Source organism: Thamnophis elegans, chromosome 5, assembly GCF_009769535.1.
Source record: "Thamnophis elegans isolate rThaEle1 chromosome 5, rThaEle1.pri, whole genome shotgun sequence".
NCBI classification, from domain to species: Eukaryota; Metazoa; Chordata; class Lepidosauria; order Squamata; family Colubridae; genus Thamnophis; species Thamnophis elegans.
Window position 1 is genome coordinate 43,737,914 of NC_045545.1, and position 26,606 is coordinate 43,764,519.

The 26,606-nt window shown below is 41.9% G+C and overlaps 1 protein-coding gene across 3 annotated transcripts in view; it reads right to left on the reverse strand.

The window, feature by feature from the left end:
• Positions 1 to 26,384, reverse strand: part of PTPRF (protein tyrosine phosphatase receptor type F) — a 627,213-nt gene extending 600,829 nt beyond the window's left edge. For 2 of the 3 annotated variants that reach the window (XM_032217663.1, XM_032217660.1), the window contains exon 1: positions 26,029 to 26,319. The gene's annotated coding sequence lies outside the window, so the exon portion shown is untranslated. The other variant, XM_032217661.1, reaches the window with a different exon arrangement.
• Between the last annotated feature and the right edge of the window lie 222 nt (positions 26,385 to 26,606).

A 26,606-nucleotide genomic window follows, 5' to 3' on the forward strand; every position in this document is an offset into this window, starting at 1 on the left:
TGGCAGCCTGGCCACGCCACTGTACCGGCGAAAGAAAGAATATCCTGCCATCCGTTGGTGCCATTGCGGTTGATTTGGCTGGGGGAACAGCCCACAAAGGTAGGGTAGCAGTAGCAGTTAGACTTATATACCGCTTCATAGGGCTTTCAGCCCTCTCTAAGCAGTTTACAGAGTCAGCATATTGCCCCCAACAACAATCCGGGTCCTCATTTTACCCACCTCGGAAGGATGGAAGGCTGAGTCAACCCTGAGCCGGTGAGATTTGAACTGCAGAACTGCAGTCAGCTAAAGTAGCCTGCTGTGCTGCATTTAACCACTGCGCCACCTCGGCTCTCTGTCAGGTGCTCTGTCGCCGCCGCTGCAACTGTCAGGTGCATCCACACAGGGAACTCCCCAGGGATGCACAGTTATGGGATGGCAGAGAGCCAAGGCAAGCTCTCCCGCCATCACCGTTGCTGCCAGGTGCGTAAACACGGAGGAAGTCATGTGAGCGTGGAATCGCCCAATGGAAATTCCAGCCACCCGCAGGGAAGAGGCGGCCTACCACGAAGTCCTTTCCATCACCCGGCATGCTCCTGTGCACTACTGGAGAGTGCAGGATGGGAGCCGCTCTCATGGATTGAGGCTAATTTCCTGGGCTCAACTCCAAATAGCCTTGTGGGTGAAATGAGCCACCTCTGCTGCCACTGACAGAGGGGAGATTAGGATCTTCCCTAATCTCTCCATGCAACTCTGGCACAATAAAACTGGCTGGTGGCTGGGAAGCTGCCATTGCCAGCACTTTGACAGACAGGGCGGTCCATGACCTGCTCACACGTGCCTCCCACAAGCTGGCAAAGTCTGTGAGTCTAAACGTAGGTGGGGCAACTCGCGCATGCTGCTCATCTATTGCTAGAGCCTCTCCTCAGTGGCATCGGACTGAAGAGCCTCAGTCACTGGCCGCAACACCAGGAACAGCCGCACCTGCTAGCGCGTGCCTTCCGTGGCGTGCCCAACACCTTCAGACACCCACCAGGTCACCCGCTGAGTGGCAGAGAAATCAGGCTTCAGCAAAAGGAAAAAAAGCTGTTTGAAAATATCCCTTTCTGCCACTCTGCTAAAAAGGCGGGAACCACGGCCAGAAGATAACAGGATGCCTAACCATATTCGGTTGACTTCTAGAGCAGGAAGAGGCTAAATTGGGGGCTCTGTGACTTGGTTTGTAGGACACGGATGACCGTGATCATAGGATTTGTTGGGCGTCGGTTTTAGTTCATATAATATATCTACGAATATGTGATGGGGGAGAAAGAGAGAGAAAGAGAGGGAGAAAAAAAGAGATAAAGAGAGAAAGAAAGAGAAAGAATGAAAGAGAAAGAAAGAAAAAGAAAGTGGGAGAGATGAAAGAAGGAAAGAAAGGAAAGGAAAGGAAAGGAAAGAAAAAGAAAGAGAAGTTATGACCACAATTGAGCCCAAACTTTTGGTCGCTAAGCAAAAGCACTGTTAAGTGAGTTTCATATTTTACAAGTTGGCCATGCCTACCCAGTCACATGACTGCCAGGCCACACCCACAAAATAGGCCACACCCACAGAATAGGTAGTAAAAAATTGAAACCCACCCCTGCTTCAAACCCTTTTCTTCCTCTTTCCCTGGAATATGACAAAATGTAACTACTTTAGTTTTGAATTAAACAAAGATGTGTGGTTTGCAAGAGTGTCCATAGCAGGACTTCAAAACATCAAAATGTAGAATTAACTGGGCAATCAAAGACTATCCAGTTTGTTCATGTGTGCTACACACATATAAAAAAAAGCAGAGGCTTCTATCACTCCAATCATACCCACCATTTTAATTTGACATCATCACCTTGCAGACACCCCTGGATAGGACACTGTAAGTTATTACAAAGATATGGTAAATTACACAGCTGTCTATTGGTACAAGTACAAAGTATATTATCACAGAATTGTACAGTAGACTGGAATTGGATTTTAAAAACCAGAACTACAAATGATTTCCCCAAATTCCAGCTCAGAAAGATATTAAGTGGACTATACATAATAAATAACTTTGGAAAATGTTTAAGAGGATCTGGAAAATTTTCCATGGCCTTCCAGTTTATGCTATTTATCAAGCAATTTGATAAATTAGCATAACCAGGCCTGAAGCCTATCTGAAAAAGAACTAAATAATTTCATGAAGATCATTTAACAAAACAATTCCTTTCTTGAGTCTAAGGAGGAAATATAATAAACAAATATGAATGAACCATTTTTTCAGGATTATTATATACACTTGCAACTCTGTGCAAAGATTCTGTATACTTATACACTAAATGATATGTGACATATATAATATGGATTAGAAGGGTTAACATTTAAGAAATATGTGAAACACTGCCCTGAGGGCTTATATAAGCAAAAGAGTAATCATTTATTAATTCTGTAAACTATAGTTTTAACTATATTCACTGCATTTCTTCTACCCCAAAGAATTGCTAGTTCCTCTGAAGAAACATACTAAAATAATTCATTGGTTCTGGCAATTTACACATTGTGCCAGAAAAACTATAAAGCAAATCTTCTAAATATTAAGAAAAGAAGTCAGAAAAAGACAGTCAGTTATTAGCCTCCTTTCCTGAATTTTAATATACCAGGCATGCACACATGATCTTATGATCTAGGGAGGGAAGCCAATTACTGTAAATAAGAAATGTAAAACTTGACAAAGATATTTTGAAAGCTGTATAGCTATACTTTGAAAAAATTTAGATTACAGTAGTCACATTACCTTGAAACATAATGTCAGATATATTTAATGTCAGATTCACGAGTTGACACTTGTCCTCCCTCCTCACAGCCCCCAAAACAGGGACCCAGGGCACTTTTCAAGCCCTAATAGACTCAGGCTGCACTAGATATCTGTTTAACCTAGCCATGGTACTGAAACTGGGAATTAGAGTGAAGAGACTGGCTCACCCAATCAGATTCGAACAGGTCAATGGGTCTCTATTGGGGGAACCCTACACTGCCCATCTGACTGAATCAATGAAACTAGAGCTAACGGATCACTGGGAAGCAATTTGATTCATAATAGCCCCCAGTTCTGACCGATGCCCTAATTAAATCATGAGACTCAAGCCAAACCTCAGAAGAAATTCAGTTATTTATTAGGAACTTAATGTCAGCATGATCCAAGTGAAAGCCAACTCTGACCTCACAATTTGTGCCTTGGCTCTGACCCTGATTCTCCCTCCCCCCAAGGTGTATCATCAGTCACATTCCCCAATGAATAAATTTTGCGGGTTGTAGAAGTCACTCCCTCCAGTCACTGTGGGTCCCCCTGGAGATGACTTTGACATTGCCGCTAGAATGTGCTTTTATCTTGACTGAAATGCAAGTTCCTCAATGCAACTGCGAGACTCAGTTTTCCCATGGCAACTCGAGAGCAGGTCAGGAATGTTTCGCGAGTTGACACATAACTTGACTAAAAAACAAACCAGTTAATGTTGGTAAAGATGGATAAATTGAAATATGGATTGTTGACATGGTTTTCCCTGCCTTTAAGGAAGTAGCTATAGAGTCTTGTAAAGCCATAAATAAAAACAGTTATCATAAATTATAAAATCTGATTTTAGTTGTCGAGGTAACCGGGCTCTTTCATAAATTTATAATTTTCATTTTAACAAAATTGATAAACTGAATGAAAACCTTTTCCAGTTGCTGAAATTCTTGTTTCTATTGGCTTAATTCGTCTTTATACCTAGCACTACAAAACTCCCTGGAACAATATCTGAAAAAAACTAATTCAGCAACTAAATAATACTAAGGAAAAAATGATTACAGATGATTCATATGATTGAGGTTAACCACCCACTTAAAAATAAAAACAGATGCTCTAAAAATATTGGTTTTAGTAAGTTATTTTATAAATTTTAATAACTAATACATAGAGGAAAAACAAAAATCAGGAAAAGAATGTTTTACACAGTAGTATGAGCAAATGTATAAGTTGTATTTTCATGTAAAATAACCCAAAAAAGTATAAAAAGTTAAACTCATAAGTTGAAGTATTTTAAAAATTGCCACAATTTGGCCCTTGACAATCCAACTACCTTTATATGAACTTACTTTGATGTCTATATGATTGGCGTACTAGGGCTATACGTTATTTATTGATGATACTTTTTAAATCACTTTGTCACAAAACACGTTCAGATATTTTATGTAATTTAGGTTGATTTTGGTAGATCAACTCAGGTTTGCAAAGTAATATAATCACTGAAGGAAAAGAATTATATTACATGTGTGCATATCTCATAAGTTGCATTTATGTCAGAAAACAGCACAAGTTTATGACTATAACTTATATACAAGCAGGTTTAAGATATCAGTATGCCTCTGGGATTCAACCCAAACTGCTAGAATTGACCTGCTATCTAGATGACCTAGTTCCTGATATCTCAAGGACCTCTTCCTCCAATACAAGTCAGCCAATGCCTTCGAGGTCACTCTCAGGGATCACCAGCAGCGCTCTGCACTGATGCCCTTTCTCTGAAAGGGAGGGAGGCATTCCTTCAATGCCAGGTTATTTTCTTTTTTTCCAATCCTTTGAAACCAGCAAGTACCGGTTCTCTAAACTGATGTTTCAAAGTTTCACAGAATTCGTGGTTGGTTTTAATTTAACTTTGAGATGTGCCCAGAGGGATTTCAGATGCTTCATCAGCCGAGAGCCCAGGGAAGGGGTGGCGGTGTGGCTATTGTTATCCGGGAGTCTCTGTTACCTCGTAGGGTCCCTGCTCCGGAGCTTGTCGGGTGTGAGTCCCTGCTGATAAAGTTGGACCTCAAGGGTCAAGTGGGTTTGCTGCTAATGTACCTGCCTCCCAACTGCGTTGCAGCATCCCTCCCCTTGCTCCTCGAGTCAGTAGCCGAGCTGGCAGTTGAGTTCCCCAGGCTTATAGTTCTGGGGGACTTTAATTTGCCATCGCTCGGTGAACGCTCTGATGGGGCGCAGGAGTTCATGGCTTCCATGACAGCCATGGGCTTGACCCAGGTAATTCGGGGCCCAACTCATGCAGCGGGTCACATGCTCGACCTCGTATTCCTCTCGGAGCAGTGGATGTGTGATCTTGGTCTGAGGGGTAATGAGATCATACCCCTGTCGTGGTCAGACCACTGCCTACTGAGGCTTGACTTCCGGAGGCCAAACCCCCACCGTAGGGAGGAGGAACCGACCAGGTGGTTCCGCCCCAGGCGACTTATGGACCCGTTGAGGTTCCAGACGGAGCTTGGGGTTATTCCTGACACTCTCGCCCACAGTTCGGCGGAGACTCTGGTTGCCGCCTGGTACTCGGCGGCGTCGGAGTCTCTTGATCGGATTGCGCCACTACGGCCCCTCCGGGTCAGCGGATCCCGGAGACCTCCTTGGTTCACCGAGGAGCTCCGGGAGAAGAAACGCCGGAGGGGATGCCTAGAGTACCTGTGGAGGTCCGATAAGTCCGAGGCGAACTGAGCACTTCTGACTACCTGCACCAAGGACTACGTCCGGGCACTAAGAGCTGCCAAAAGAACACACATCTCCGCCTTGGTAGCGTCCGCCGAGTCATGTCCAGCCACCCTGTTTAGGATAACCCGTTCCCTCCTTAATAGGAGGGATGCGGGAGATCCCTTGCAGGGTAGGGCTGAGGACTATGCTCAGTTCTTGGCGGACAAAGTGGCTCGGTTTCGGTCGGACTTGGACTCCACCGCAGTAGACCCAGCCGAGACACAGGAGGATTACTTGGCAAATCATCTCTGGGTTGAGTTCCAGGATGTTGCCTCTGGGGATGTGGACAAGGCCATTCGAGCTGTAAGTGCCTCCACCTGTATTCTGGACCCGTGTCCCTCCTCGCTGGTTGCCAACAGCATGACTCAACAGCAGTGAGGTGACACATGGCTGGATCCAGGTGGTCGTGACCGCCTCCCTTTGGGAGGGGCACTTCCCCGCCGCACTTAAAACGGCGGTGGTGAGACCCCTCCTGAAGAAACCATCCTTGGATCCAGCCATTTTAAACAACTTTCGTCCTGTCTCCAACCTCCCCTTTATTGGGAAGGTTGTGGAGAAGGTGGTGGCCTTCCAGCTTCAACGGGCCTTGGAGGAAGCTAGTTATCTCGACCCCTTCCAGTCCGGCTTCAGACCTGGTTACAGCACAGAAACCGCTTTGGTCGCATTGACCGATGATCTCTGGAGGGCCAGAGATGGAGGCTATGCGTCCATCCTGGTTCTCCTTGACCTCTCAGCGGCTTTCGATACCATTGACCATGGTATCCTTCTGCGACGACTGCGGGAGGTGGGGGTGGGAGGCACTGTTTTGCAGTGGTTCTCCTCCTACCTCTCGGACAGGTCGCAGTCGGTGTTGGTTGGGGGGCAGAGATCGTCCCTGAGGCCCCTAACATGCGGGGTGCCGCAGGGTTCGGTCTTATCCCCCCTACTATTTAACATATACATGAAACCGCTGGGCGAGATCATTCGGAGGCACGGGATAAAATACCATCAATATGCGGACGATACGCAACTGTATCTGTCCGCCCCGTGCCAACTCAATGAAGCGGTGGACGTGATGAACCAGGGTCTTGAGGCCGTTAAGAACTGGATGAGCGCTAACAAACTGGTACTCAACCCGGACAAGACCGAGTGGCTGTTGTGTTTCCCTCCCAACAATTTGGCCAATGTTCCAACACTTAGGCTGGGGGGTCAAATTTTATACCCCTCAGATAGGGTCCGCAACCTAGGAGTCCTCCTGGATCCACAGCTGACTTTTGACCACCAGTTGTCAGCTGTGACCAGGGGGGCATTTGCCCAGGTTCGCCTGGTCCGCCAGTTGCGGCCCTACCTAAACCGGGAGGCTCTCGCAACAGTCACTCGAGCCCTTGTGATCTCTAGGCTGGAATACTGCAATGGGCTCTACATGGGGTTGCCCTTGAAGTGCATCCGGCGACTGCAGTTAGTCCAGAATGCAGCCGCGTGAGTGATAGTGGGCGCACCGCGGTTCGCCCACGTTACACCCATCCTCCGTGCGCTGCACTGGCTACCTGTCGATCTCCGGGTGTGCTTCAGGGTACTGATGACCACCTTTAAATCACTCCATGGTAGTGGATCTGGGTACTTGAGAGACCGCCTTCTGCCGATTACCTCCCTCCGACCGATTAGATCGCACAGACTGGGCCTCCTCTGAATCCCATCCGCCAGTCAATGTCGACTGGCGACTACACGGAGGAGGGCCTTTTCTGTTGCAGCTCCGACCCTGTGGAACGACCTCCCCGTCGAGATCCGTACCCTCACCACCATCCAGACCTTCCGCGCAGCCCTCAAGACCTGGCTCTCCCATCAGGCCTGGGGATAGGTTCCCAATTTACCCGCCCGAGTGTTGACTGTTGAATGAAAGTTGTGTTTTATTATTTTCTTCTGTTTGCACACTGTTCGTCTTCGGATATTGCACCCCCTCCCCTGTGATTGTAAGCCGCCCTGAGTCCCCTCAGGGAAAAGGGCGGCCTATAAATCTTAATAAAATGTCAAAAATGTCAAAAAATGTACTTAAATGGGAGGTGCATAGTGCTCTGATATGAAATCCTTATTTAAGTTCACTATCCAAGCATCAAATCAAGACTGCAAGGTATATGGAATAGTTGAATAGTTCCTAAGATTAGTTCAGGTTACTATATTATCAAATTTAATTTTATGTACCTTGTGGAGAAACTGGACTAAACAATAATTGGGTTTGTTTTTTGTTTTACTTTTGATGGGGTAATGATTTAAAAACTGTATCTCTGTTAACCCACACCAAAAGCCTTTAAATAGATAGGCTATAAAATTAAGAAAATGTCATTATTCCTATTATTTGTCCCACAATAATTCTTTTGACTCTCAAAAAGGCTTATCTGCTTTTCAAGTACTGTTTAACTTGTACTAACATTAACAACAAAAAAGACAACAAAGGATGTAAATTACCAAGGGGAAAAACACAGCATTCTTATTGGCTCAGGGATAATTTGGCCCAGTGGAATGAAAATCTATGGAAAGGGAACAGATGGCCTACAGCTATCAAAAAGCAGCTTTTTCTCACTCTACTGACCTGTTACACTACACTTCTTGTCTCACAGAAAATACTTCTGCCTTTTAAAGAAATATGCTTTTTAGTCCGTATCCTGTGAGAAGTCTTCCTAGTTTCCAATATGGAAAACTATTCTTACACTAGTCAGATGACTCAACAGGATGTGAGGCTTTGACCAGGGTTTTCTTTAAAATCTTTTTTATTTAGACATTGTACCTTATTAATATTTCTTTATGTTAGGTTTTTTTTTAACAAAAGCTTTTCATGAGTAGGCAAAAAAATATTGCCTACTCATGAGATTAATTCTACTCCTCACTCTTTTCCAAGAACACAGACTCAAGAAATATGTCTCATCATGAAGCAGGAAAGATTTTGGTTTGTGGTGCAATATAAAGAACGTTGGTCTTTCCTGAACATGTCTTTTAAGAGGGAGGGAGGGAGTGGTCATGTGTGGGCATTCTCAAAGCCTGATTGGTCCAAAGACTGAGAGCAAACTCTTAAATACTGGTGCCTTCCAATCCTGGCCCAGTTTCCTCGAAGGCGAATGGTAGAACTCAAACAACAAAAAACAACAACAACCAACCCTCCAGAACCACCCGGGCCCTCCCCTTGGCCCCGAAGGAACACCCCAGGGCGGGTCGTGACAACTCCCTCCCTTCCTCTTAAAAGACATGTTCAAGTAAGACCAACGTTCTTTTTCCAGAGGAAGGGAGGGAATGGTCACGTGTGGGACATATCCAAGCTCTAGTCCCAGGGAGGGAGAACAAGAAACCACTAAGGCCCAAGAGCATCAGCCGCCACCCTCTGCAAGACCCTCCGACCAAAGGACGCGTCCGCCGAAGCCGCTCGTCCTGGATGGGAATGCGCTCCTGGAGCTATTTAAGCCACATGACCGTGGCGCGGTTGAAATAAGAAGCCGAGGCCGTGGACTTGATAGCCCATGCAGTGGCATTAAAATTCTTTCTTAAGGTAAGTTCAGCTCGCTTATCCTCCAGTTTTAATTTATCTGCTGCGTCTCCCAATACCACCAGAGAGGAGGAGACCAGGGTGGCCACCAGGGTGTCAATGGCCAGCAACTGAACGGCCTGAGCAAAAGCCTGCTCCACGTTATACTGCCAGTGGTCATTACTCCCAGGAGTCAAGAAATTGGAGGGACGTCCCCACTGGTTGGTCAGGGTCTCCATAAACAAGGGAGGAGCCGGAATCTCCTCCTTGTTCGTGGCCGTGGCAGAAAACATAGCTATGTCAGGATCTCTAGGTGGGGGCAACGAAGGGTCCCCAGTCCCCAACTTGGTGATCTTCCTTGCCTTGTTCAATAGAATCTGGAACATGGCTGGGACAAAGAGGCCTGCAGAAGAGGGCTCATCTGAGTGACCCGCATTCTCATCATCCAAGAACCCCATGTCCTGGAGGTTCTCCTCCCCCATGACCGAAGCTTTGCTAACCATGGAAGGAGAGGAAGCACGAAGCTGGGCCCTGCCCAGGCCCTCATGCCTGGAAGAAAAGGAGCCTTTGTCCTGCTGGGCAATGCCCCACGAAATGGCAGCAGAAATAAACCTTTTGATACCTTCTGGTAAATGCTCCAAATCTTCCATATCCCCATAAGAAGAGCTAGGCCTCAGGGGAGCCAACTTGCAAGAGAGCAAGGGACTCTGGAAGTACCCTCCAAAGGGTCTACACTGCCCTTCCCCGTGTAACTTGGAGACAATGGAGAGGGGGACCCCCTCCGCCTAGAAGAGGAGAAGGACCTATCTGGAGAGGCTGAGGGAAAAGAAGGGCTGAAACCCCTAGGGGAAGAGTGCCCAGAAAAAGACCTGATTGGAGACCTGGACCTGTCTCTGGAACTAGGCCTTGAAGCCTTGGCCTGCCTCTCTGCTCTGGCAAAGGTCTTCTCAATGGCCTTGTGACTCCTGGCCTCCTCCCTAGTGGATGCCCTAGATGTGCGCTGGGCCACGCCAGGCCTCAGAATGCGCACCTCCTCGGACCCCTGCACTAAATCCCCCACACCCCCATCGGGCCTTTCAATTTCTGACCCCTCCTCCATGCCCCACTCACGTGTCCGATGCAGGAGGAGAAGTAACAGGCCGCTGTAGGCTTGCAGAACAAGGCAAAGGCCTCGCGCACGTGGTGGCAGCCAAAATGGCCGCAGGAACTCCGTGCGGAGGCGAGATGGCAACAATAGTAAAAACACAGCGGAGCCCAGCTTCCAGCAGTCGACGCCACTCCAGTTAGTGACGGGGGGAGCCCCGCGGCACACAGGCATGCACTCCTCGCTCCCAAACTCCCCTCATAGCGGAAAGTAAATTCGGAGCCACGCGGTAGCCAGCCAGAGCGATCGGTGGCCCTGCGGTCAGCTGGTGTGCGCTACGATGGTGCCAAAATCTCCAAGGGCCGACTGCAGGGCTTATCACACAAACGGAGCTGCCCTCCCTGAAGCTGCACCTGGAGCTGGCACCCCCGCAATCCGGGGATAGGACTGAGGCTCCGGGCTCACGGGGGGAAGGCTAGATGCCCCACAGGGCCCTCCCCAACCGCCCAAGGCAGAGGACTGACCCTTGGAGCTGCAGCAATGAGGATTTAGAATTTGTAGAATTTAAAAGTGCCCAATTAAGCCAAATAGAAAGCCAGATCACAATAAAACAAAGCCTACCTATGGAAAATTCTCAACAGTACTTGGACTAAGACTGAGAGGAAAACTGGGCCAGGATTGGAAGGCACCAGTATTTGCTCTCAGTCTTTGGACCAATCAGGCTTTGAGAATACCCACACGTGACCACTCCCTCCCTTCCTCTGGAAAATGGTCACAACACCTCATGTATTTTGTGTGTGTGTGTGTGTGTGTGTGTGTGTGTACACAACTGCTTGAGTACTTTTTAATCTTAATCATCATCACATTCGCAAGCAACCCAAAACAGGGAAGCCCCTGGGATAACAGTAGTAGGGACTCAATTTCAGGGCATAGGATAATTCAGGTATTTGTAGATAAGATATATAGATGACAGCATAGCTATCTACATCACTACTAATAATTGTTAATAAGAGATTTAACCAAATCACCTGAGATACAAAAACAACAAGAGCCGAGGTGGCGCAGTGGTTAAATGCAGCACTGCAGGCTACTTCAGCTGACTGCAGTTCTGCAGTTCGGTTGTTCAAATCTCACCGGCTCAGGGTTGACTCAGCCTTCCAGCCTTCCAAGGTGGGTAAAATGAGGACCCGGATTGTTGTTGGGGGCAATATGCTGACTCTGTAAACCGCTTAGAGAGGGCTGAAAGCCCTATGAAGCGGTATATAAGTCTAACTGCTACTGCTATTGCTAACACACTGTCCCCTCTTTTATTTATTTTAGTTCTTGAAATACAGAATAGAGACATAAGATCACATGGGAGGATCATGGATGCAAAGATTACTCGAGTCATATAAGAACTTTTGCAGATGATTGGTTCTGGTTTTGGCAGACCCTTTAAAAGGAATTGAACTTAATGAGTAATTAGAAGAATTTATGCATTAACAAGTTTCAAGATTAATAAACAAAGATGTTAACAAAAATGGGAAGGTACAATATCAAACAAAATTGATGAATAAAATGGATTTTAAGATTGAGAAGATGGTAAACACTTGAGTATAACTATGTTAAATATGAATTGTATGTTATTTCAAAATAATTATGTTAAATATTTGATGAATTTAAAGAAATGTCAAGGTTGAATAAAGTACAATCAGCACTGTTGGTCAGAATTTCTGTGATTAAAATTAATGTTTTACCTAAAACATTATTTTTGTTTTAGGCAATACCTCTTTTGACAACTGAGGAACTATTTAAACAATAGCAGAAGGATACATCTAAATTTATATGGCATAATAAAAAATATTATGAGTTAAATATTAGGAAAGGGGACAATTGAGTCTACCAAACAGAAATTATATTTTGCTGCTTGTTGTTTAGCGTGGATGGAAGAAAGGATATTGTTAAGAAATGGAAGGCTTTTGGAGTTAGAAGGACTTGTTTGAGAGTTGAGTGGCATAGGTATCTATGGAATGACAAAGGTAAAGTTAATGTAGATTTCAAAAACCATTATGTCAGATGAGCTATTCTTAAAGAATACAGAATAAATATAAATTTAGGTTGTGCACAAAAATATTTATGTGGCCTTCAGAAGAAGCACTTTACAGATGAGAAATGATAAGTAAGCATACATCGTTAACATACCATGATGTACTAGAATTTCACAACAGGATTGTAAAATGGGTGGGTTAGTCAGCATCACCACCAGATGAATTAGTAACTGGCTGACAAACTGCACTCAACATGTAATCCTTAATGGAACTGTGTCTACATGGAGGGAAATATGCAGTGGGATACCCCAAGATTATGTCTTAGGTCCGCTACTCTTCAACATCTTCATCAATGATTTAGATGATAGAAGAGGAAATCATCAATTTGCAGATGACAGTAAACTGGCTGATAGCCAATACTCCAGAAGATAGGCTCAATATACAGAAAGATTCAACAGCCTGGAACACTGGGCCCTATCTAAGAAAATTAAATTCAGAGGTGAGAAAAGTAAGTTTCTACATATTGGCAAGAAAAACCAAATGCACAGGTATAGAGCAGGTTGTACCTGGCTCCATATTAGTAACTGCAAGAGGATTTTTCCGAGTGGACATCACTTAAATATGAGCCAGCAGTATGCTGCAGTTGCCAAGAGGGCCAATGTGGTCCTAACCTGCACTAACAGAGTGACTAATCAAGATCACATGAAATGTTAGTACCATTTTATAATGCCTTGATAAGACCACACTTGGAATATTAGTTTCGGTCTTCATGATATAAAAGGATGTTGAGCCGCTAGGAAAAGTGCAAAAAACTGTAACAAAGATGATTAGGGGACTGGAGACTAAACCCTATGAAAACAATTGCAGGAATTGGGTATGTCTAATTTAATGAAAAGAAGGACTACAGGTAACATGATAGCAATACTCTGATATCTAAGGGGCTGCCACAAAGAAGAGGGGGTCAACCTATTCTCCAAAGCACCAGAAGGCAGAGCAATGGATAGAAGCAACCTATAGAAAACCTATATAACTTTTTCTCTGAAAAGTTATAGGGTTTCCTGCTTGAGCAGGGGATTGGACTAAAAGACCTCCAAGGTCCCTTCCAACTCTATCGTTGTAATTCTCTTAAAAGCAAGAAAATATTAAACAGTAGGATATACTTGTCAATAGCTTTCTTATATACAATTATAAGATTTAAACTGGATAAAAGATGTTATGGTTTTGAACAATGTAAGAGTGCGTTTGAAACAGAACTACATACTAATGATGGAACATGTTATTGCTAAAATATATAAAATTTTGTTGAAGTATGAAAAATAACATGTGAAATAATGTATGATAAAATGGGGAAAACACTGGTTACAATATACACATGGATCCATGTGAAAATATGTGGTTGAAAGGACTGACAAATGATCTATTGCTTTTGACAGTATTTGTCAGGATATTTTCATGATTAGCAGCCAAATATCTGTAAGATACATCTTACAGCTGTTCAGGAAGCAAAATCTTTGCTGCCCATTGTTATGTGGCACCAAGATGTTTTCATCCTCTAGTGACCATATAGATTTTCTCCATGATCTGTAGTTAGAATGAGGTTAATCTTTCCTCCTGGCTACCCTAGCTACTTTTTTTTAAACGGTACTACCTTTACATTTGTCTCAGTATTGGATCTGCTTGTTTATGGGAATATATGTCCCACTTTTTCTTGAACTACTTTTCTTTCTTCTCTCAAGGCCAAAGGAACACCAAAAGAGGATAATGTTTTAATGTAGTGGCAATATAGCCACTACAAGATGGATATATGATCAGTACCAGCAGTGGCATAAAAATATCATAACTTATCTGAAATGCAATTTAAGGAGAGTCTCCTAAATAATATTGCTTCAATGAAAAGACCAAAGAAATGCAAATGTTGTTCATCAACATCAACAAAAAATAAATTATTAAATAAACAAGGTGTACATGAAGTATTGCCATACTCTGGTGCAGCCAAACAGGGGAACCCTTTGAGGCATGGCTCTTTTTTTCACTTCACTACAGAACGTGGGATAGTGGTGATCGAAAATAATCTAGTTCATGCAGGAAAATGAAAGTAATGGCTTTAGTTGCATTGATGCAGGCTCAATTTCCCACTGAGCAATTGCAATTATAAGAAAAATAACCTCTGTGGGGTTGAATTACACCAGTGTAATTTCATCATGCAAATACCTAAAAATGCCTATGTCACACAGAATTTTTAAAAAATCCTATAATGTACAAAACCCCATAAGCAATTTCAATAAAACAATTCACTATCGCCATTCTATTGGATTCAATGTTCAATATTCCCCAATCAGTTTCTCTCCAGATTTGTTGAAACAAGGATTCCAGAACTCTCAGCCAGAAGTGACCAGAAGTTGCAACATATCTGGGGACATCAGACTGGCAACGTTCATAAGAAATAATAAAATAGTATTATCCTAGAAGTTGCCAGGTGTACTTCGGTTGGAAAGCTGAAAATGCATACTGTATATACTCGAGTATAAGCCTAGTTTTTCAGCCCACTTTTTGGGCTGAAAAAAGCCGCCTCGGCTTATACTCGAGTCAGTGAAAAATTTGCCCGAAATGGAGGAGAAAAAGGGGCGGGGCCATGCCGCTGGGTGACACTCGTGAATGGCCCAGTGCCCCTGTGAGTTTCCCCTCCCTCTGTGTCAGTTTGCCGCGCAGCGCGCACCGCACCATCCCCCCTCCTCACGTTCTAATGTAATGCAGGGCTGTCTTACGATTCCCCTTCCTCCCCCTCCTGCCGCTCTGCAACGATGTCCCACCTCCTCCTTGTTATGGCAAGCAGCCACATAGCGATGTCCCACCTCCTCTGGTACAGTGATCCAATGATAGGAATCACTGTGCCGTGTGTCATAGGAGGCGGGACATCGCTCCCGCGGCTGCACGGGACATCATCATCACAGCGGGACATCAGCATCATGAGGTGAGTGAAGTATTTCATTGAATACACCGCTAGTTTACTGTTTTTCTTTGAAATAAATATTCAAAAACATTATTGGTATCTATTTTTATTTTTGAAATTTACCGGTAGCTGCTGCATTTCCCACCCTAGGCTTATACTCGAGTCAATAACTTTTCCAGTTTTTTGTGGTAAAATTCGGTGCCTCGGCTTATATTCGGGTCGGCCTATACTCGAGTATATACGGTATTAAATACTGCAACATTTTGTTGCTAGTTCCAAGTGTAAGATATAATCATATAATTCAGATATTTAAAACATTGATTTAAAATGTAGTTATGCCCCATGCTTTCTTTAAAATACAATTATATCCCTTTTCCCTCTGAGATGCAGTCAGTGATTCAAGTAATATAAAGCAGGTTCTTGTCCAAAAGAGTCTTTAGAATATTCTAAGTAGCAATACACATGACATCTTAGCTAATTTGTAAACCATTTTATAAATGCTTTATTGATGCTAATCAAAAAAACAAACCAGCCACAACCATTGAAGGCATTTTATTTTAAAATGTTGTAAAAATGTACATTGTTTTGAGGACAAGTAGAGGTAACCAGTATTATCAATGCAAACGTATATTTATTTAACCTTAAAGCATTTCCTATTCAATTTCTCTCTCTATTGCATTTCTTCTCTATCCACCATTTCAAATCATCTAATCCAGGATTTCTTAAAATGTGGTCTTACCACACATTGGGGGGGGGGCATCCTCCAATATCCTCTGAGGTCCACAAAATCAAAATTATTTGCCAATCTATGTTGATAAACAGCCAATTAAACAATCATGGTAAAGGCAGTAAATTAGTTAATTTTAATTTTTAACATGCTAAATATTGGTAAATATAATCCATAAAACAAAAGCTATTTTGGGATTCCCAATTTTTTAAAATTGAAAGTAGTCCTGACAGAAAAAAGTTTAAGAAACATTGATCTAATTCATAAATCCCTCATACCTTTGGAATAGATTCTAAGAACACCTCAAAATGGTAAAAGGAAAAGAGAAATCATATCTTAGTCCTGTGATAGCAAACCTATGGCACACGTGCCCAAAGTGTTATGCGGAGCCGTGTCGCTTGGCATACGCAGCAGCACCCATTTCTCTTATGGGTTTCTGGCATGCATGAGCAAGCGTCCATCAGCTGGCCTTCATGTATGTAGCAGTGCCAGAAACTGGAAGAGCTGGTCTTTCATTTTATGGCGTGAGCATGTGTGCTGCATGCGCATGTGCAGCAGTAATCAGAAGACTTTTTCGATGCACGCATGCCCCCTGGGCAGCTCCTCTTCTTGGCTGTGCCCCAGATGCGTAAAGTGCTCCCTTTTTGGCACTCAGTGCCAAAAAGGTTCACCATCACTGTCCTAGTTTATTTTGCACATAAACTATGTTCTGCAGCAAAGGTATTCAATCCAACATACTAAATGACATTAGTCCTCTTTCTTATTCACCCTCAACATAAATGCCCGCTCATATAACCATTTTTAGGGCATGCTGCAACTGTTTTTAGAGAGCAACATTAAAGGCAGTACATTGTGTAGTCTGGATATGAATTGTGTAATTTCATTTATACAGGACCTAAATTTTACAGGTAGGAAGAATCAAGAGATGTACTTAACATTGGGCATATTGTAAAAATGGTTTAAAATAATTATCAGCAGCATGTATTAATTTCAACCTATGAAATAATTTTCCAATCCTATGAGTACATATTGCAAAGTTATAAACAATGGAGGTACTATATATTACTATTATGGAAGAAGACTCACCCCACACCAGCCCTACAAAAAACATTTTTCTTTATTTCGATTACAAACCAGATTAGCATGCTAAATAATACAATAGCTTATTCCTTAACACTTGCAAATTTTATAATATCTTTGAAACAATTTTAAAATATATTACAGTCTGCATTAACTTTTTGTCTTCTGAATATGTTTTTAAAAATCTCCCATCCATGTAAAAGAAAAAAGAAAAAGAATCTCAAGCTGATAGCAGAATCATCATGCCATTAAATTTTTGGTTCAGAATTTAGGCTTGAGAATCCTTGTACAAATATACAGGCTTCTAAGAACTTGGGCATAAATTATTCAATATGCAATTTTAAATACATGCAATTTCAAGTTAAATTGTCAAACTATTTTGTTTTTCAATGTAATTGTCTCATTCTGCATTGTTCGAGAAACACTTTATTTTTCTGTTGAATTAGTATTATACAGCAGCATTTTGCCCTAACTATCTTAGATTTAAGTTTTTTATTGCTACTTTAGGTGCATAATGGGAATCGAGTAGTTTTAACTCAGCCTGTTCTAAAAAGCACTTTAGAAACCACTGTAAAACTGGAATGGAAGAAGTTACTCTTATAATGTTTTGACAAGCACAAAACAGCACTGCACAATGATATTTAGCAGTCCAAAACAACCTTGATGTGTCTATAAGTTTACAATCCAATTAACGATATGAAATGTTAGTACACACATAGTTTTTTCATAATCATGCAAACTAAATAAAAAGTTCAATCACAAACTATAAAACTAGTCACATTAATTTCACTACATTGGGGCAGTTTTCTATTTTTATATTTTTCAAGAGCAATAGAGGAGTCAATTTCTACAAGGAACCACCGCATTTGTTAACCTCACTAAAAGGCTAATGCCATACATTAATGCAGAACACAGAACATTTAAATATATTTAAGACTCAAATAAGGTTTTTGATCAACAATAATATATTCCTTATAGAAGCTCTATTAAATCTTTTAGAAATATTTCCTACAAACATAACACTAAAATTAAAATGTATACCAGGATATATCTTAGTGTGTGGGGGGGAGAGAGAGAGAGAGAAAGAGAGGGAGGGAGGGAGAAAGAGAAAGAGACTGACTAATAATTGTTGGATTTCCAAATACAAACTGGTAGGGCCTTGGTGCACTGTACTAGATGCAACTGTGACAGAAGACAGTGTGAATAATTTATGTGGCAATACCAGGGGATAGAAGAATAGAAAACAAAGAATTAAAGAAGATCACACAATGTCAAGATTTGAAAGTTGAAATTGAGATTATGGCATGCACAACACTTCGAAATTCTGAGCATTGACAAAATTTCCATCTGTCACTTGCAAAAAGTCAGACTGCTTTGATCTGCACATAAACTATGTCTATATATTTTGACACCCAGGGTTTTTGTGAAGAACCTGATACAAATGAAAGCCAATATTAGCTAAAGAATTGGCAGCTATGATTTCATATTGTTGTGAAAAGTTGATGTAATAAACGGAAATACTAAATTTATCAAACTGAAACACTCTAATTTTACCACCAAAAAAACCCCCTACCCTACTTGGAACTGTCTCTATTCTTAGATGCTACTTTAATATAGGTAATTCTCAATTTATGACCACAATTGAGTCTAACATTTGTTCCTAAGTGAAACATTTAAGTGATTTTTCTCCATTTTCCAATCTTGCTTTACCCCACTTGTTAAGTGAATCACTGAGTTAAGTTAGTAAGTTGTTAAAGTGAATCTGGTTTCCCTATTGACTTTGCTTATCAGAAGATCACAAAAGGGGATCATATGACCCCAGGACTTTGCAACTGTCATAAATGAGTCAGTTGCCAAGTGTCCACATTTTGATTACATAACCATGAGGATGGTTAGAAATGTGAAAAAAACAGCCATAAGTTATTTTTTTCAGTGCCATTGTAACTTTAAAGAGACACTAAATGAACTGTTGTAATTCGAAGACTACCTATAATTCTTAAGTCTTTGATAAGGACTTAATTTATTAATTTTCCATCAGTGCTAGATTGTGATTCTAACAGGGTTTTTTTAAGCGTATGGCATGTCTTAGCCAGGGATCACTGAGATGGCTGACTGCCTCTGTGAAAGGAATTTTTTTCAGGTGGTGTTATCTTACTCGCTGGATGCCTAAATGCCAGTAGGCAATCAGGGGAGGCTCCTTTCCTGTCCCTACGCAATTTATTCGTTCACGGGAATCGAGCTGAGTTGCCGACCTCACCGAAGTGCAGGGTCAGTATCTGACCACATGAGCCGCCGCAGCACCATTCTAACAGTAGATAACTCATACATAACCATAATAATAGTATCTTAAGAACAGTAGGGTTTTTTTTATTACATTCGTAACCTCCCTCTTTGCTATATTTAGGTATATATATTCCAAAGACAATGGAAAGCTTGGTCTTTAAGGCATTTATAACTTAAAGCTATATTGTATGTGGATCTGTAAAGGCCAAGAATTTAATCTTTTTCTATAAGCAATTATGTTTATATAAAATGAACCAGTATTATGCAAACACAGAAAACATAATGGTTTAGTTGCTCTAAACCATGATTTGTTTAACAGTGATTCATTCAATAAATAGCTAGGCTACAAAAAGTCAAAACCAAACAAACCATATTATTATTAGACGGGATGTATTGAACTGATATGTATTGCTATAATTTTATATGAATTTTGCTAAAATCTATAGTTACAATTAAATATTTTTAAATGAAATAAAACAAACAATATTAATGGCTTAAAGACCAAGTATTTCTTCTGTTACAACTTTTCTTCTTTGCAGGTGAAAATTCAACAACTTTCATTCTAAAAAGCTACAACAAGCACATAAGGATCAAAATAACCCAAGTCTCCTCTCAGTAAGAATCCAGGGCATCAATCCAGAACTGTTCTTTTTTTTAATCAAAACATTTGGAAAATAATTTGCTTTTATTTCTTTTACTGTTTCTGCCAAAAGTCACAGTGAAATCAGAGATAAGCAACACATAAACAGCAGAAAAGTGGAAAGTATTATTTTTAACCAAGCTTTACTATAAAAATCATTAAATAAAATAGGCCCAAATTAATATGTAATGGACTTTTACCTCCCAAAATCCCCTTTGGATCATACCAGTCGTTTACACGTACCATGTTTTTCAGAGTATAAGAAGCACCGGAGTATAAGACGCACCAAGATTTTGAAGAGGCAAATAAAAAAAGTTTTTGCATTCTGCAACCCTCCCAAAAATGGCCTGTTTTTCGCAAAAACGGTTCAGTTTCCCCTCCCCAAAAAGGCATGAATAGCCTTTAGGGGGCTTGCAGAGTGCTTCTGCAGGGGTGCCCCCCCCCAAAAAAACAAGCAAAAAATGGCCCATTTTTCACAAAAACGAGCCCATTTTTTGAAGAAAAAAAAGGGCATGGATAGCCTTTAGGAAGCTTATAGAGTGCTCCTGGGGGTGGGGGGGATTAACATTGAGCAAAAATGGGACTGTTTTTGGCTCATTTCTGCCCTCCCCAGCCCCCAAGAGTTCTCTAAAAGCTTCCTAGAGGCTATGCACAGCCATTTTGGTGAAGGGGGCGGGTTACAGAAGGCAAAAAATTCTGTATTCAGTGTATAAAACACACCCAGATTTGCAGCCTCTTTTTTTGAGGGAAAAAGGTGCATCTTATACTTCAAAAAATACGGTATTTCCACGAGAGAAGTCTGGATGAGGTGGGATTGACATTGCATGGTTATTTTTTGGCTATTACTGTAAGTTGTTTTAATGTTTTGCTTTGAAACAGTTTTCCAGGAAAGGAATTGGCTTCCCAAATACTCTAAGTCAGGCCGAAGCACTTATTTTCCTTATTCATATGAAAATTCAAAAGGTAATTCAGTCAATAAAATATAAATATAGATCTTATACAATATTACACCTAAAATTAAGCAATGACACATTGTATTTGTGCAATTCTGCCCTTTGAGATAAACATCAACAGTATTCCATATAATAACTGCTTTTGCACAAGAAAAGGTAATGCAAGTTTATTCTATAATTAAAATTATAGATCTGAAAAGTTCTATCCCAATTAGCTTTGTATCATAAAAATCATATGTGTCCATCATTGCCCAATATATTGTTGGGAATCTAATTATTCTATCCAAGTATAGCACTGCTGCTTCTGGCATAACATGGGCTACCTTGTGTGAAAATTCAAAGGATAGTATAACCAGAAAAAAATATATCAATCCTCACTAATATGTCGAGAGCTGAAATTATAGAACTAAAACATATCATACACATTATATATTTTAAAACAAAAACAACCTTTTATTTTCTTGATATTATTCTTCAGCAGCTGCTGGAGACAGACATTGATCTCTAGAAAAGTGATTGTTTTAAGAAGTTACTAGTAAATGCTACATGGGACACTCATGCAACATTTCCCCTTTGAATGAAAAATGCTATACAGTATTACTCATACTTCCCTAATTGGAAAACTCTACCCTTCATGATAAACAGTAAATTGATATAATAAAAACAACTATATTTGTAGTAAGTACATGACAAGCCCTATATAAACATTAAATTGAAAGACCAAAAGTAGAGTACCGCGCAATTAATTTGGTATAACTCAAATCATTCACACTGACATAGTTCTTAATAGAAAGGGGTTGCAGCTTGCCCAGTCCAAAGATTTCTACATACACAGTGTATACACTGTGTATACAACTGTGTATGATACCATAGGGAATTTGGCACAATCCTGAATGTAACAGGAATGCAGATTAGCAGGCCTGCATGACAAGCCCAAAACACAGTTTTTATATTGGGTTAGCAGGCATTACATTACATGCTCTTCAAATGATATTATTGTATCAAATTAGAGGTTATCTTGAACGGCACAATGTCCTGATTACAAAGATTTAGGATATTAGTTCTATAATTAATTTCAGGCCCAATGTTATATATAAGGTTTAAATTCATTTTACTGATTAAGCTATCTTGAATTTTCATGCAAATGTGGAATTGGAAATTAGTAAAAAGTCTTAGTGTCCTCAAAATGTATGGATTAAAAACAAGCAAGAATTTAAATGTAACTATACTATTTTATAACTTACTTTAAGTACAAGTATGGCTGTAGTGATGTAAGTATTGAGATAGTAAGTTATTTGTAGATTGGAGATAGTAAGTTATTTGTAGATCCTCATATGATTTTTATAATGAAGTCACACTCCAAGATTCCAGTGATAAGAGGAAGTAAGGAGAACTACTCAACAACACTGGCAATCCAGTAAACATCTCCTTTGCGGAGATGGCATATATAGTGATATTGACATAAACAAAAGGTTATCAATTTTTGTAGACGCTTCACATAAAAAGTAAGTTTCTTATTTGAATAAGACTTCAGTGGGAAACATTCCTGTTGAATAAGACATTATTTGTTCATTTCTTTACCACGATGACCTTAACTCAGATGTATATTAGGTAGGCATTCATAATTTCACCTGAAATAAGCAAAAATTCCATCCAAGAAATCTGGCAACTTTTAAAAAGTTATTGACATCCTTCTGGGCAAAGCCATTATTCATTTAGACATGCTAACTGAGGGCTATATTAGAGAAGCAAAGTCTTTATTTCTCTTCCAGATATAGGAAGACAGACACAGCCCAACATATGGAAACTATAATATCATTTTCTTTTGTCTTCTGAAAGTCTACTTGGTAAGAGGGCAGCAGAGCAATGGAAAAATACAAAAAGAATGAGCATCGATTAACAATCACCTCTTCAACTTTTTATCTATAAGCATGACTTAGCCATATTCAAAATCCTGCAAATACTAAAGCAGCTAATTTCTCAACCCTAATCATTTCATATTGAATAAGTGCAAATTAGGAATAATTTCTGGTTATTAGCAGGAAAGAAAGGCCCATAATTTGAAGCTAACAATAATAACACTGAGGGAGAAAATAGTAGTGAAATGTCCTACAAATCTGATTATCGTCACATAGTCCTAGACTGAATGCGAATTTAGAGGCAACAGATTCCTCAATTCCTTGTGTGTCCATCCATCTGACCTGATTTTCACTTAGCTAGAGTAGTGGATATCTATACTCCAAAAGAAATAACATAGATCCTACAACGGATTCAAATGACAAATGGATAGTTTGAAAGACAATATACAAATTTAAGATGCTCTGTCAATGTTTCAGTATAGTAGTAAATGATATAAATCATTGGAAATTCCAGTATTAAAGTTCCATGCACAAATGTTTAAGAATTCAAAAATCAATATTCAGACTGCATTTTTATGGTGATAAATTATTTTATGGAAATGGTAAAAATAAGAATGCATCTATGTATTCAAACAATATTATAATTATACTACCCTGCATAATAGTGAAGTAAAAAATCATGACAATGATTCTGTAATCCAAGTTTTATACACCTATGTTGGGTGTATAATGATTCTGTGATCTCTAGGCTGGAATACTGCAATGTGCTCTACATGGGGCTGCCCTTGAAGAGCATCCGGCGACTTCAGCTAGTCCAGAACGCGGCCGCGCGAGTGATCATGGGCGCACCACGGTTCGCCCATATAACACCAATCCTCCGTGAGCTGCGCTGGCTACCTGTTGATCGTCGGGTGCACTTCAAGGTCTTACTTACCACCTATAAAGCGCTCCATGGTAGTGGATCTGACTATTTGAGAGACCGCCTCCTGCCAATCACCTCCCTGCGTCCCATCAGATCGCACAGAGTAGGCCTCCTCCGAATCCCATCCGCCAGTCAGTGCCGACTGGCGACTACGCGGAGGAGAGCCTTCTCAGTTGCTGCTCCGACATTATGGAACAACCTCCCCGTGGAGATCCGTACCCTCACCACAGTCCAGGCCTTCCGCACAGCCCTTAAGAACTGGCTATCCCGTCAGGCCTGGGGATAGGATTACTCTCACCCCGCCCGAATGTTGAGTGAATGTTGTGTTTTTATGACCAATTTTCTTTTAATCACGGTTCCTTTTTTTTAAGTCTTGTCTTGCACTCCCTTCCCTTCACTGTTGTAAGCCGCCCTGAGTCCCCTCAGGGAAAAGGGCGGCATATAAATTTCCAATAAAATCAAATAAAAAAATCAAAAATGTAAAGCTAGTATTGGAAAAAATTTAAAATTAACAAGTGAACACTGAAAATATTATAGTTCTCTCATTCCTGATATTCAGAAGTCCTCTTGGGATTTCATACAATCTACTAGTCATTCTTCAGTTAAAAAGAAACCAACAAGTTGAGTGGGAGTTGGTTGACAAAGTGCCTACACCATTTGCATTTTAAAAGGGTTCTTTCCTTCTCGTCTAAAGTACTTCTGCCAGTCCAACAGGGGGCAAAAGTTTAAATCTTGCATACAAACATAACCCTCTCCCAGGACAAATGACAAAATAGAATTTAAGGTGGCAGAATGCTCTATCACCTAATTCCAAGAAGAAACCTTCCACTGTTTAATTCTATATTGAAATTCTGTGAAATGCAAAAGCCGTTTTGTCCACAACACCCTGGAATGCAGACAAACTTCAGTTCCTATTTAACATTCACTACAAAAAGCTATTTAAATGCTGTTGAAGAACAGAAAACTATTTTTGTCTAAAAAGATATTTTAAAAAGCCAGCATTCCAAAAACAAAACATGCAATGCTAAGAGCACCCAACTCTCCACGATTTTTATACACCCTTTATTTTGAAAAAAATAAATGATGACTCCTAACAGCTAAATGTCAGAACAGGAACATTTATGAGTTAGTTTGGTAATCACCCATTTTACTTAAAAGCACAAAGTGCAAACTCCGAAGCAAGAAGGCACTACTCTAAAGCTGTCTGGAAGTGCAAAACCACAAATCTGTCTGCCGAAAGCCCCAAAAACTCATCATCTCAATCCTTTCCAATGCGCATACATGCATAAATAAATAAAGCACACAAGCATAAATAAATATGTAAGTATTTAACTCAGCTCCTGGGTTGTGGATTGAAAAAAAGAAGGCATTAGGAAAGCATTTGGTCTGCGGGCTACTGTTGCAGGGGTATTACTATTCTCTTTTCCAGGCTATATTGTGAACCTCGGAGAAATCCAAAGATTTTGTTTTTGAACGTTTGTCTCGGGGTGGAGAAGCAGGCAAGGCTGCATTCCTGGCGGTGAGAGTCTTAAGTACCGCAGGTGAAGTCAGCAGATCTCTTCAAACCACCATGGGCTGGGGGTGGGGGGGATGGATATATACCCGGAGAACGATTTTCTTACAGACTTCGTTGACAATTCGTATATTATCTCGTGTGGACGGAAAGGTCACCAAGCCATTTTCATTAATAAGGCAACCGTATTTCAAGGCAACATTCAGACACTTGATGCATCTCCTTTGATTCCTTCAGGTTTTAGGGAATTCCTTCTTTATTTAAAACACACACACACACACAATGGACGCGCAATCGGAAAGAATCTCCTCAACCTTTAAACTGGATTTTTTTTAAAAAAAAATATCCGCAACCGTCTGACAAAACAGGAGGCGGCGGGTATCCTAAAACATATATCCCGAGCACACAAATCACGGAAAAGGAGAGAAGTGGAGAAAATGCAAATACCCTCTCGCGCAACAGTTCCCAAACAGTCACGCCAACACAATACACAGCGCAGCGCATAAAAAGCAGCCCAGAGATGGTGCAGGTGGAAAAGAGAAAGACGGGAAACGACCCACAATTTGATTCCGGAATAAAAAAGAAAGAATTGACCGGAATGCCGGCAGCAGGTGAGAAGAGGAGGGCGGGTCGCGAGGAACATTCCACCCCCCACCCACCCAGAACTCCACATTCCCCGAGTAATTCGGGTGCAAAAGACTCCCCCCCTCCACACGCACACACACCCGAGCCAGGGCGAGTTCCCGCCGCTGAGAAGATTCCCCGGTGGACGGGGAGTGGGGGGCAGAATGCAGCCTGCGGAAAGCGGCGGAATGACCAGAAGAACTCTCCAGTGGGAAATCCCTACACGACGCGATGGGACAAGTTGAACGTGGCAAGCGGGGCTTTTTTTTAAAGCCACGGGAGAAGCCAACCTTTCGTACTATGCTCAACAGGCAGCGAGCGAGCAGGGAGAACGAGGCAAGACATTACTCACCACGCGCGCCCAGAGCGCCGCCACCCGCATGCTGCTTTTGCTCCGAGTCGCGAGCAGGCGTCTCGACCTCCCGCCACCGTCTCTCCGCACGTAAGATAAGACGCCGGCCCGTCCGCGGAGCCCTACGATCGGTTCTCACAATGCTACTCTCTCTCTCTCTCTCCCCGTGCGCGCGCGGCAACACGCACCTCGCGCGCCACCGACCGCCCGGGGAGTTGCCAGCGCAGCTAAGCCGCCTCAATTAGGCCCGCGCTGCGCGCGCCCGACACCAACTAGCCTGCTTGCCCGCCGAGCGTTACCTTGAGCACCAGCCTGCCGACCCCTCCTACTCTCGCGCGCCGCTCCTCCCGCTTTCTTCTCCTGTGGGCTGCCGCCCCGCTTGCTCTTCGCGCTCCCACCCCCACCCCCGGCGTCACATTCTGCGTGCCTCGCGCACCCCAGAAAGCCCTCTTCGTTCGTTTGTGCCACTCCTCCTTCCTCTCCCGTTCCGCATCCAGGCTTTCTTCGATCCCTTTCCTGGCCGAGGAGTGCTTGTGTGCCCGCCCGTGTGCGGCTCTCACCTGCCCCTCCCCCTCCCT